Source organism: Euprymna scolopes, chromosome 4 (genome assembly GCF_053919585.1).
Source record: "Euprymna scolopes isolate OS-2025 chromosome 4, ASM5391958v1, whole genome shotgun sequence".
NCBI classification, from domain to species: domain Eukaryota; kingdom Metazoa; phylum Mollusca; class Cephalopoda; order Sepiida; family Sepiolidae; genus Euprymna; species Euprymna scolopes.
Genome location: NC_136485.1, coordinates 78950507 through 78963238, shown reverse-complemented (window position 1 = coordinate 78963238; position 12732 = coordinate 78950507).

Below are 12732 nucleotides of genomic sequence, written 5' to 3'. Positions count from 1 at the left end.
AATTCACACAGATTTTGTATATAATATTATAGAGTAAATTTGTTATCGATATTTATATATGGTAATGTTTTGATTTGAAAAATAACAAAAATATCAATATGATTTCAGTAAATCAGCACTATATATATATGTGTGTGTGTGTGTGTGTGTGTGTGTGTGTGTGTGTGTGTGTGTGTGACTTTAGTTCATTTAATTAATGCTTATTTTACTCACAATTAAAAGAAGGTTCTGCTTAAGACCTCCGTAGACCCAGCATGTACGGACCGCGCATTCCCTCGGAACCGAAATGCTCAGATAACCGTCAAGCTATTTAAGATCGATTTTTATAAAACAAAAAAAATCATTACCATAACCTATCTCTGTCTCTTCTCTTTCTCTCTCATTCCTTATCTATTCTTTCTAACTCTATTTTTATTACTCTCTACACACACATATTTACACGCACACTATATATTTATATATAAACACACATATATATACACACATATATATACAAACATATATATATATATGTTTGTATATATATATATATATATATATATATATATATGCATTTACATATTACGCAGAGTTCCTATTATGTGGGGTTTATTATTTCATATTAAAGTGTAGCCAATTTATTGTCACAGTGTTTAAAGTTGTTAATATATATCAATTGAGTGGCGTAAACTTGAACCATGACCAAAATATGACAAACCATCGTTTCATGAGTCTACAATACTGATTATTACTTCCACTCAGTATGATTGGCTTGAGGAACAGTGTGAATTTTATTACATATATTTCATATCATATTGTAGCCGATAGATATCCATGATTTAAATATAAAATAATGCTTTCCGTGCTGTCAGTTGGAATCAGAATCTACACCAAAACATTACAAAACATAGGTTCATTTTAAAAACCTATCTACTAGTTAAGCGAATGGTTGGAGTATTTTTGTAATCAGTATAGTTCGATCGTAAATAGGATATTTATTTTTAAATACAGTCATTTCCATGAAAACTACACTCTTGAGCAAAAAAATGGGCCAAGAGTTAAATCGATTTTTCAGCATTTTTCCATGTTTTTTTTTTGTTAATTTTACTCAAAATCTCTATTTTGCAGATCATTATTATTATAGCATATAATAATAAGTGAAAAAAGAAACTAAAAAATTGTAAGACTTCATGTTCGCGAGGATATAAAAAGGCAGTCCCAAATGACTTACAGTTGGCTTTTCATATTTTAAGAAAAAACATATGTAATAACACTTTTTCCTGCAATGAAGCCAATTGGGCAAAGGTTTGAAGTCGAACGCTTGGTAAAAAGGAGAGCTGGACCTAGTCGGCCTACATCACCCAGTTTGAAGGACGACCACAGCCTAAAATTAACTGTTTTGAAGCATAGAAAGAAAACGTATGTTGACCATAGCAAAGATTTCAAAACAGGAACTGAAAACTCTCTTTCTAGAGATGCAATATCTGGACGATTGAAAGAAATGGGATTTTCCTCTGAAAGGTGTGCAACGAAGCCATTTATTCTAAGAAGAATATCAATGGTAGAAAAATATTTTTTTCATGTTATGACAGGAAAAATACAGACTGGTTCAGAAATGTTGTCTGGTTAGATCAATCAAGATTTTGAATTGTTAATTGTGGCCCTGATGCTCCCGAACGGTGCAATCGAGGAACTGGGAAAATATTTTCGCCAAGTTGCATAGAAACGACCGTTAAACACCGGAATGGAGGGATAATTGTATGAGGAACTTTTACTGCAGCAGAAGTTGGGGAAATTATTAGACGTGAAAAGTCAATCAATGCAAAGGAATACATTCGAATATTAGAAACATAAGTATTGCTAAGTATTCAGAAGCTGGAAAAATCCCATAAGATTATTTTTCAACATGATAATTCCCCTGCACGCACTGCTAAAGTCACAGAAAAATGTTGTTTTTTTCTGATAATATAATTGATGTGATATTTTGGCACGGTCAAAGTGCCGATTTAAATCCAGTCGAGAATATTTGGTTAATAATATCTTCTGCACTGTCCGGAAACCTTTTTTGAACAATGAAAAACTGGAGAAGCTGTGCAAAGCAAATGGAATATCATCTCTTCTTCACTGTGTGCCAGTTTGGTTGGGATCATGTCTAAAGGATTGATCTTTTAAATAAATCCAAACGAATGCGATTCCATCCTAAGCATTTAGTAAGTAAGTAAATGTCTTGTTCTGTCTTATTAGCCCCGTTTAAGTTTCGTTGTTCAATTGTACTTTGTTTAATATAGCTTTTAGTTCAATAAAGTATATAAAAAAGTGTTTGTCCATTTTTTATGCTCACGCAAGCAACTTTTAAGACATGTACACAAACAATTCGCGTGACTGAACTTAAAAATTTAGAAGCACAAATGTAAATGACAAATATCCACTCTTATATTTTGTGATCCAGTACTTGAATTCAAAGGTATTTGTGTCTATACGATCAGTCCAACACCTTTATGTTAGTATTTAAATCGTTTGTGTATATCTTTCTGAACTAATAGTTAAAGTGTAAATGGTGAATAAAATAAAACGGCTTAAATCATCTTATGCATTATTTTTTTTATTATAACCTAAGATTATGTTTTATTGTTTAAACAGTTACGTTTTTCTTCTGGTCAATTTTCTTTCCCAATAAAAACGTACAAATAAAATAAATTTGGATTCAACATAATCGTCAGTGGCTTTGTATTTATTGTCTATTTTAAAGACGTGTAAACTGTTCTTTAAGAACCAAATAAAAGGCTGAATACAAGACACAGACGACATGTGTGTAAATAATCCAGATTTTTAGATCAAACGGTTTATTTGAATATTTAAGGGAAATCTTTGATGGCATAATATGCACACCATGCACTGCTGTTATAAATTCGTTTTGCAAATTTACAAACCGAGACAACTTTTTTTTATCATACTGCGTTTTTTTTTCTTAGTTATTAGAATTACGTGTACAACCTACCTGCTATACACGCTAAACCTGTAACTGTAGTGACAGTACACTAATTAAACCATTTTGTTAACTAGGATATTCGTACCAATTATTTAACAGCTTTAATTGTGGACACCGCGCTTTGTTTCCATTTATGGTAAATTAGCTTAATTTCGTTTAATTGTAATTTGATAAGCACTGAGATTAATCTAAAGTATTACTCGCCGAGAACATGAGGTTGATTTTGCAGAGTAGCAAATATTGTTAAAATGGCCCACAGTACATCTGGATGTGTTTCTTGCACAAACTAACGGTTAAATATATGTAGTAAGTGTGAGTTAAACACGCAATCGATTTCTGATTCTGAGCGAGGTAATACAGCATCCGACGAGCAATGATCGACGAGTCAACATTCGTGTAAACTGGTTCATATTTATGTTCTGCCTTATCGTCTCACACACACTCCTCCTAATTAGAGATATTTAAGTTAAACACAGCAAATTGGTTTCGTTTCGATGGATCTAGTTTAGCTGACATTATTATTTAGTAAAAAAAAAAAACAGGAAAATTCAACGCATATATTTTCAGAAAAGCACTGTCCATTGCCACTTACGAATTACAGACGTATATTGTCTACACGATATATGCTGACTGCGTTTTCCTTCCCATCGCATTTCAGTAGTAAAAAAATGATTTCGGGCGGTTTATTGTCATTTATAGGATTTGACAATCAGTGAGGACATCATGCGAATACTCTAAAACATTAATCAACATATATTTAGGAATGTATGATCATATATTATGATAAATCAACTAGATTTACAATCATATTAACTGATTCAGAAAGGGAAAACACATTTATACCCACAATAATTTTTTAAAGATAAATGTGGCATTCCCCGGCACAAATTATATGCTCGCTGACAGCAGGAAAAAAAATTTCTCGAGGAAAAAAATCTCGTAACAAAAGTAGCCCCGACTCACTAAAATCTATGAACTGAGTGACCATTATCTCACCAACCGCATTCGGAACGATTTAGCAAACGTATTAATGAATACGGAATAAATTATTTCCAAAACTTTTGGATTTAAATTTACAGAACGATGTGGAGCAGAAAAAATTGTACACACACTAGTGTCGTGATATCGGTGATACAATCGAAATATGCCTTTTTGACAGAATAATTTACTCCATGTCTACTCGCTGCCTCTCTCCATATATATATATATATATATATATATATATATATATATATATATATATATATATATATATAAATATATATATATATATATATGTAAAATATTTATGTGGGTGACATAGTACACACGTTGTAGACTCAGTCGAAAAGTCGACAAAATCTATGAATGAACTCCGACTCGCTATTTGGGTTTGATCAACGACAGTTATATACTTGCTTTCACTCACATGATGTAATATTTTCGCAACGTCTCTCCCGAGATTATGAATGTTATCTTTGCTCGGGAGAGGGATTTGTATGTCTTCTTTATATTCCTTTCCTCCCACTTGTTGCATCATTTCTCATGCATTTAAATACTTGCATCTCTGCTGTGTCACATATATACACAAACATATACACGCATTTAAATATACACACTGACCAACACAGACACACGTACTATATATATATATATATATATATATATATATATATATATACATATATATATATATATAGAGAGAGAGAGAGAAAGACAGAGAGAGAGAGGGAGCGAGAGAGACTCGTATTAACTACACATAATATGAATAAATACGCAAACACACACAACAACGCATACACAACACACACAGATATATATATATATATATATATATATATATATATATATATATATATATATATACATATGCACATACTTAACTTACATATTGAAATATATGCACGAATCTATATCCGTGTATGTATACGATATTTACCATATTGCGCACTATTCTCTGTGGATATCTTTACGATAATATTATTTGCTTTAGATGCTACAAGAAAAGGCATTAAGTAATGTCAATTATAAATTATATTTTTCTTTCTTGTTTGTATGGTTTCTATTTTTTTTCCTGAGCGGACATATTATTTTCGAAGGAATTGAAATGAAAGATTTTATAGAAATTGCTGGAATATGTCGTGTTTTATTTACCGGTTGGATGAAGGCTATTGCCGGAAGTTGATTTAATCTATCACGTGGGACCAATATTACTGTATTTCAGTGTGGAATCGGAGAAGACATATTGCATTTACTGTATTTACAAACTTTTCCATTCATCGACGTTTCCTACTGATATACAATCCATATGGGACCGGATCCTAACCATGAAAAAACTTTGATCCTATATAAAAATCAATATATACCCAGCGAGAAAGAGTTTAAAGGATAACGTTATTTCGGTGGTTTTATAAAAACTAGTTTGACAAACGGAAGTGGAAAGAAAATTATATATATATATATATATATATATATATATATATGTATGTATATATATATATATATATACATATATATATATATATATATATCGATTTGTCTTTACAAAAGTAGTAACATTTGGCTACACACTCGTGAGCATGTTTCGATCTTCTAGTATTCAGTGAGTAGAGTTATCTACAAGAAACGCCGCTTAAATGTAAAAGCGAAATTCTTAATAAAAAACGAAAACCAACTTTCAGTAAAGGAAGGGTTTTTGTAAAAAGTCTCAACGGGTGACGTTCAGCTGTACGGAGAACAAACTGGCTTGGGTGCGTATTTTATAATGTATTTATTTATTTTTATTTGTTATTTGGCCATGTAATTATTCATTCATTTTTTATGTTGATATAAGGGAATGGAATTATTAGAGTAAGTGATTGAGAGTTTGGTGTGAAGGCCAAAGCGTATATAGATGTTATCTTATACAAGTATGTTATTCGACAGTCTACTGCCCGTGGCAGTCTAAGACTTCTATGACCAAGTGCATTTTTAATTCTTATTGTTATGTGTTTAATCTTAGTATTCCTGTTTCTTTCTGCGAATAGAAAAGTTTTACTATGATCTATTTACCATTTCTTGGGCTTTTAGGGAACGTTAAAAGGGGAAGAAAGGGGGTATGGGGCGTAACAAAAGAAAGAAAAAAGGGAGCGGAGAGACAAGGAGATGGAGAAGAAGAAAAAAGAGGAAGAATTGCAAGAAAGAAGAAAGAGGGAGAGGGTTATATGGGTCCATAATTTGTTTAATAATGTCAGTTTGTTTTCTCCCACTTTACCAAAAAAAATCTCTAGACCACGCCTAATATTTCATTCGTTCGTTTAATGTTGGTTTATTTTTTAGTATATTCATAACTTTGCTATTACTCTTTCCATAATGATCATATTTGCACACCCCGAATTTATATCAATAGTTAAACTTATGATAGGCAAATGCAGTCATTTTCGATGACAGCGATACTAATAATAAAAAATAAAAAAAGATTGGAAATTCTTTCCAGTTATTTGCTACAAACTAGCAATGACATATCTTTATTGAAGTTTACATAAATAATTTGTAATTAGCAATACCTACGGATCTTGTACACGTAGAAGACTATGCATACACACCTATCCATATACTGATATGTCACATAACTCTCTGGAATAGATGCGCACAGATATTGTTTGGTGTTATTTTTAATGTCTATATAATATAGTGTCGTGCATCATTTTTTTTATTATATTACGGTCGCATCTAGTGACTGTGGTATATAAAAGATTATCAAGTCGAAGGTTATCGACTTTAAACGGTTTTATCAGATCGTTTCACTATAGAGGAAATATAACCATTGCTTTCAGGGAGAGCAAAGAGTTATGTTTGCAATATGTGTTCGGTTACTTGATAACTGTGTTTGTAATTTGTAGGAAAAGGCTGTACCAGGTGTTATCCTATTTTCGCTTTATCAAAGTTAGCAGATAGGTAGCGCGCACTACGTAAACCACTACGCTGAATTTTAGTATGATATTTATGTGACGGGTGAATATTTTTAAAGAGATCTGGAAGAAAAGGCTATCAGGGGTGTGACATATATGAATATGCCAAATATTACTTCTGCATTAGATTGATTGAGGGGAATATTAAATATTTAAAGTGTGTAGAAAAAATTGTATGTAGGTGTAAGATGTGGTAAAAAGGATGTGTTCGCGTGTTTTTTTTTTACCAGAAAGGGTGTGGTTTTCGATTTAGTGAATTTTGGACTTGAGGAGGGTTAGATATGTTGGCGTTTATCAGTCGGATATTGCATGGGGGTCGTGTTGCAGTCGAATTTAATTGGGATTATGGTGGGCAATTGGCAAGTAATAACGCAGATGCAATTTGTGATGCCTACAATTTATTGAGGTTTTCTGTTTTGTTATTTAAGAGTTTATTCCTATTTTTAAATTTTGCGATAAATAGTTGTTCATTTAAGCAAAGAAGGTGAATTCAGTGACTGTAAAGGTTTTTGCTCTTCTAATAATTTGTCAGTCAACAATTAGCGTTAAGTTTTTACTTGTTAGATCTTTGTGTTATGCAACTATTGATGTGGTATCTCTATAATTTGGGTTAACGAAGAGCTTTTGTGACCTGTGTATCTTTGTTTAAATGCATTGCTAGTTTGATTGTTTTTGAATTTGCATGTAGTTGGGTCCTCCGTGGCTGATGGTTTCAAAACAATTTTTATTTGTAAGAGTCTGTAAGGCAATTTTAAGGGGGTATTCGGATTTATTAACACAGTTGTATTTTTTTAAATTTTTTTTTACAAGGGTGTCACCACTTATCAAGGCCCAGAGGCCACTCGAGGATAAGGGTTAATAGGTATACATTAGTCATTGTGATTTTAGCATAGTAAACAGTGGGAATTTTGTAACTTGGATTACTTAGGGGGACTATTCAATTAGAACTTGTTCACATTGGACTTTTTTTTTATAGGTATCAACTCATTATCAAGGCCAAGAGGCCAGTCAAGGATAAGGGTTAAAGAGTGTACAGTAGAAATTGGACAATATAGTAATCATTAGTAATGAAAATGTGTAATTATTCTATTTCCAAGATTATATTCCGTGTTGTTGCTTAAAATTTTGTTATTATGTTTTTTTATTATTTTTATTCCGCAAACGTAGCTACATGTGATAGTGTTTTTTTTTTGTGTGGATGATGTTGCTGGGGGCGGGGGAAATTTAACTTAATCAGATTAAAAAATCCCCCCCCCCAGAGTTGGTTTTGGCCAATTGATTGTAAGGGCGGGGTTAACAAAATGATTCTCCTTATAGGACTTTATTCTAGATGTGAGTGTTTTATTTGAGGGTTCTATATAGTCTAACTTGGTTTCTTTATATCCACTGATTACCAGGGCCTTGTTTTAAAAAAGGTGTTTGTCTATCGAAAATTTCTTTGGATGAGGAGTTTGAACGTATTCTTCTACTAATAGATCTGGAGATATCTTTAGTGGTATCTGTAGGGTGGGCTTATAAAGGGTTACTTTCTCTTTCTTATAGGGTGCATATTTCTTTTGTTGAGGTTTAGTGTAAAATCTGGTCTATTTTAATATTCGTAGTGATTTTAACTTTACGGTTATTTCTCCTGAACTCTCTCATGATAATTTCTTTGATCAAATGTTATTTTCTTACAATACATTATTGCAGGAATACATGAAAATTTATCTGCGAATAGTTTTCCTGTGTTTGGATTTTACTATTCAATTAATCGGATTTAACGAAAAACGGGCGATTTTACCGAATTCAATTACAATAAAAGTATTGGAAATAAGAAACATTCTGTCAGACAACTTACATCCGAACATCAGGTATTACAACTGTGTCAGGTGGGGGCATGTTTATAAGTGTGTTTTAGGGAATTTCAAGGTTTTAGGAAAAATATAAATACTTTACTTTTTTTTAAACATAGAATTAAATATTTTGTTTTCCTTTCCGATATATTTATATTTTATCTCCTTTTCTCTCTGCTAAAGAGAGCTCCTTCATAATACAATGATACTAGATGTGCTTTTAACTATAGCTTTAGTCTATTATATTTTCACATATGTTATTTCTTTCTCGATAATAGTAAATTAGTATAATTAATACTTCTATTCTGTTTTTACTCAACACTAACATTAAATATGTTTCTCCTATAGCCATGTGTTGTAATTAATTATTAAATACATAATATCTTTCATGAAATACTTCATATATATATATATATATATATATATATATATATATATATATATATATATATATATATATATATATATATATATATGCAGTTCTGTTGCCTTAAGCAAAATAGCCTCCTTTTTGTTGATACCCATTTGGGAATATGCTCCTAATTTCGGTGTTGTGTAATATACGGTCACTCAATATATAAACCTCATACCAGTTTATAAATCATATTACATCATATTAAAAAGTCGTACGAGTAATAATTATAAATAGACATGGACACTATTGGGTAGAGGGGTATTAGATAAATAACTAACCAACTTGTATGGAAGAACCGCATTTGGAATTGAAGATATTTTTACAGAGGTTTCTCCTGAATGGGCACGCATAAACGACCTCACAAACAAAAAAAACATAACACCTCCGATGTAAAAAAAATCTTTGTTTTTAAGTATCGAGGAGACGCTACGTATCACACTTTTATGCTCGATTGGCCAGTCGCCTTGAAGTTAAAACCTTACCAATGCGTTACTACTAGATGTTAAAGCCTTTTCATGATCCGTCATGGCTTACAACATGTATCATTCCACAAAAATAAAACTCAGTGTCATATAAGATGGTAGCCTGTCATTAAATCTGTCAAGTAGAGCTACTACCAATGTTTGGACAATTAAATTATAGAAAGCACAATTGGACTACAATGTGGATTTTATCAAAATATCTTACACTTGACCCGTACCTGCTCTGCAAGCACACGTCCTTACCCTCAACTCACCCCTAATCCATTTACGCTCGATCAGCTGCTTGGGGCATCTTCATATGTATGTACTCCAACTCCGGAAACGCACATAAGCCCCAATATGAACAAGCTAAAAAAAATTCAATCTGTCTCTATGGATTGCACGTGTAAAAGTTTTACAGCAAATTATCGTCTGCTTGGATTAAGTACAACTAAATCCAACCTAAATAAAAATCTTAAATGACTCAAAAAACAATTACAGTCAGAATATTTAGTATAGGAACAAATCTTTCTGAAGAAATTTACACTTAAATTCCTACTAGGATTACTTGTTACTTCCTGTTCCGGCAATTTTTAAAATCATCTCGAAATTTATTTATTTTTAATAGCTATTCCACCAAAAAATAAAATAAAGCACTCTAATAGAAAACATACATATGGTTAAAGCACGAAAGTAAAAATATAGCCCACAACTAAAAAAGTGTAAAATACTCATCAATACAAAACCATGAGGCCTATTCTTTTTACAAAACCATGAGGCATATTCTTTTCATAAAACCATGAGGCATATTCCTTTCACAAAACCATGAGGCATATTCTTTTTACAAAGCCATGAGGCATATTCTTTTTACAAAACCATGAGGCATATTCTTTTTAAAAAACCATGAGCCATATTCTTTTTACAAAACCATGAGGCATATTCTTTTCACAAAACCATGAGGCATATTCTTTTTACAAAACCATGAGGCATATTCTTTTCATAAAACCATGAGGCATATTCTTTTCACAAAACCATGAGCCATATTCTTTTTACAAAACCATGAGGCATATTCTTTTCACAAAACCATGAGGCATATTCTTTTTACTAAACCATAAGACATATTCTTTTTACAAAACCATGAGCCATATTCTTTTTACAAAACCATGAGGCATATTCTTTTTACAAAACCATGAGGCATATTCTTTTCACAAAACCACGAGCCATATTCTTTTTCAAAACCATGAGGCATATTCTTTTTACAAAACCATGAGACATATTCTTTTTACAAAACCATGAGGCATATTCTTTTTACAAAACCATGAGGCATATTCTTTTTACAAAACCATGAGCCATATTCTTTTTACAAAACCATGAGGCATATTCTTTTCACAAAACCATGAGGCATATTCTTTTCACAAAACCATGAGGCATATTCTTTTTACAAAAAATTGAATTGGAAAACTAATAACGGTATCGAAAAAAATATGCATGCTAGAAAAAAAGCGTTTATTTTGCATAAGAAGGGCTGCCCCTTTCTCATGCAAGTAAGAAGGCAGACTAGCTAAGTAAACATGGTATTAGAAAAAGACTAGGTGCGAACCCTTAAGGCTAGTGTTAAATGGTAATGGAAATTGAAATCCTAGGAATATGCTTGATTGTTAATCCTTTGAGAAGTAACTGGATATTAAATATGCCCGAAAAAGGGAGTGTCTATTCTTCTATGAATAACTGGACATAGAATATCTCAGTTAAAAGAATGGACAATTCGATTTTATCAATAAAAATTAAAAAATACTTTAGATATTGAACAATTAAAATTTTGCCAAACGTGAGTTTGGACGGACATATGTGAAATCCATGTAAACAAAGAGTCAGTTTGAGACGAGAATCGGAAGGTACATAGCGGAACTGATCCTCTTAGAGGCGAAGGGTAGAAGTGTAGATCATTTAGTCATACTAGTTTTAATTCCTGCCATAATCAATCGACCGACAGATGAATAGAGAAATCATTTAATATTTGTAACTGGTTGCTTCGTTTCGTCCTTATAACCGAAAAGAAGAACATTTCTTACTCATTTTCTATAGATCATAGTTGATTGTTTACAGGTAGACATCAACGAATATTTATTTAAAAAAAATAAAACTGTAAATCTTATTATTACTTCTACAAATTATCATGAGAAAAATAATAAAAAAAAATATCATAATTATTAGTATTATTAACAGAAATAGGACTAGTGATACTAATGATATATTAAGAGTGCATTTATGGCTGATTTCATTAGAAATTTAGTCTTAGTAGCATTTCGTTTGTTATCGATAGTAGAACTACGGCCTCAGTACCTTATGAGCTTCTACCCTTTAGTTGCCTATATTAATATTTCGACGTTAAACGCATTTTAGACATTTCTAACAAGCGATAAGGTATAATAATAATAATAATAATAATAATAATAATAATAATAATAATAATAACGAATGCTCTATGCTACCCCCCATTATGCAAACAAAGTTAATATATTCAACCAGGACCTTAGAACAAAAAGCTATGCATAAGTATGGATGAAAAATAGAGAACTAGAGACTATGAAAACTCAACAAAGAGTTGAGGAAAGAGAAATGAGTATCAAGTGAGGACGAAGATTATAGCACGGGCAGTGATGCTGAAACATTAAGGCAATGCCTAGAATAAATAATCTTATGAACATGGACTACAAACGTAAAAGAAAAAAATTATAGATGAACACTACATAGAAACAAGTAAACAAACTGCAAAATTGTAAGTTAACTCACCCTCTCCCCAATAAGAAAGTGTAGTGTTGACATTGATTGGAACCACACAAAATGTTGAGATGATTATTTGAAGATTGAAAACCGGGGAGCGAAAGCATTTACTAGATTTCTCCTGACTGACGCCAAATCGAATTGGACACTTAGGGAAACTTAGTGCTACTTATATTCCAGATTAAATCAATGTTTATTACCATTTAGAAGTCGATGGTAACGAAAATTCAGTTTCACAATATATCGGAATCGTTTGAGATTACCAGAAATATGAGTATACGTCTTGTTACCTAGACCCCGGGGAAAACAACTATTTTTTTTCAGTGAGTATTCTCTGATGGTT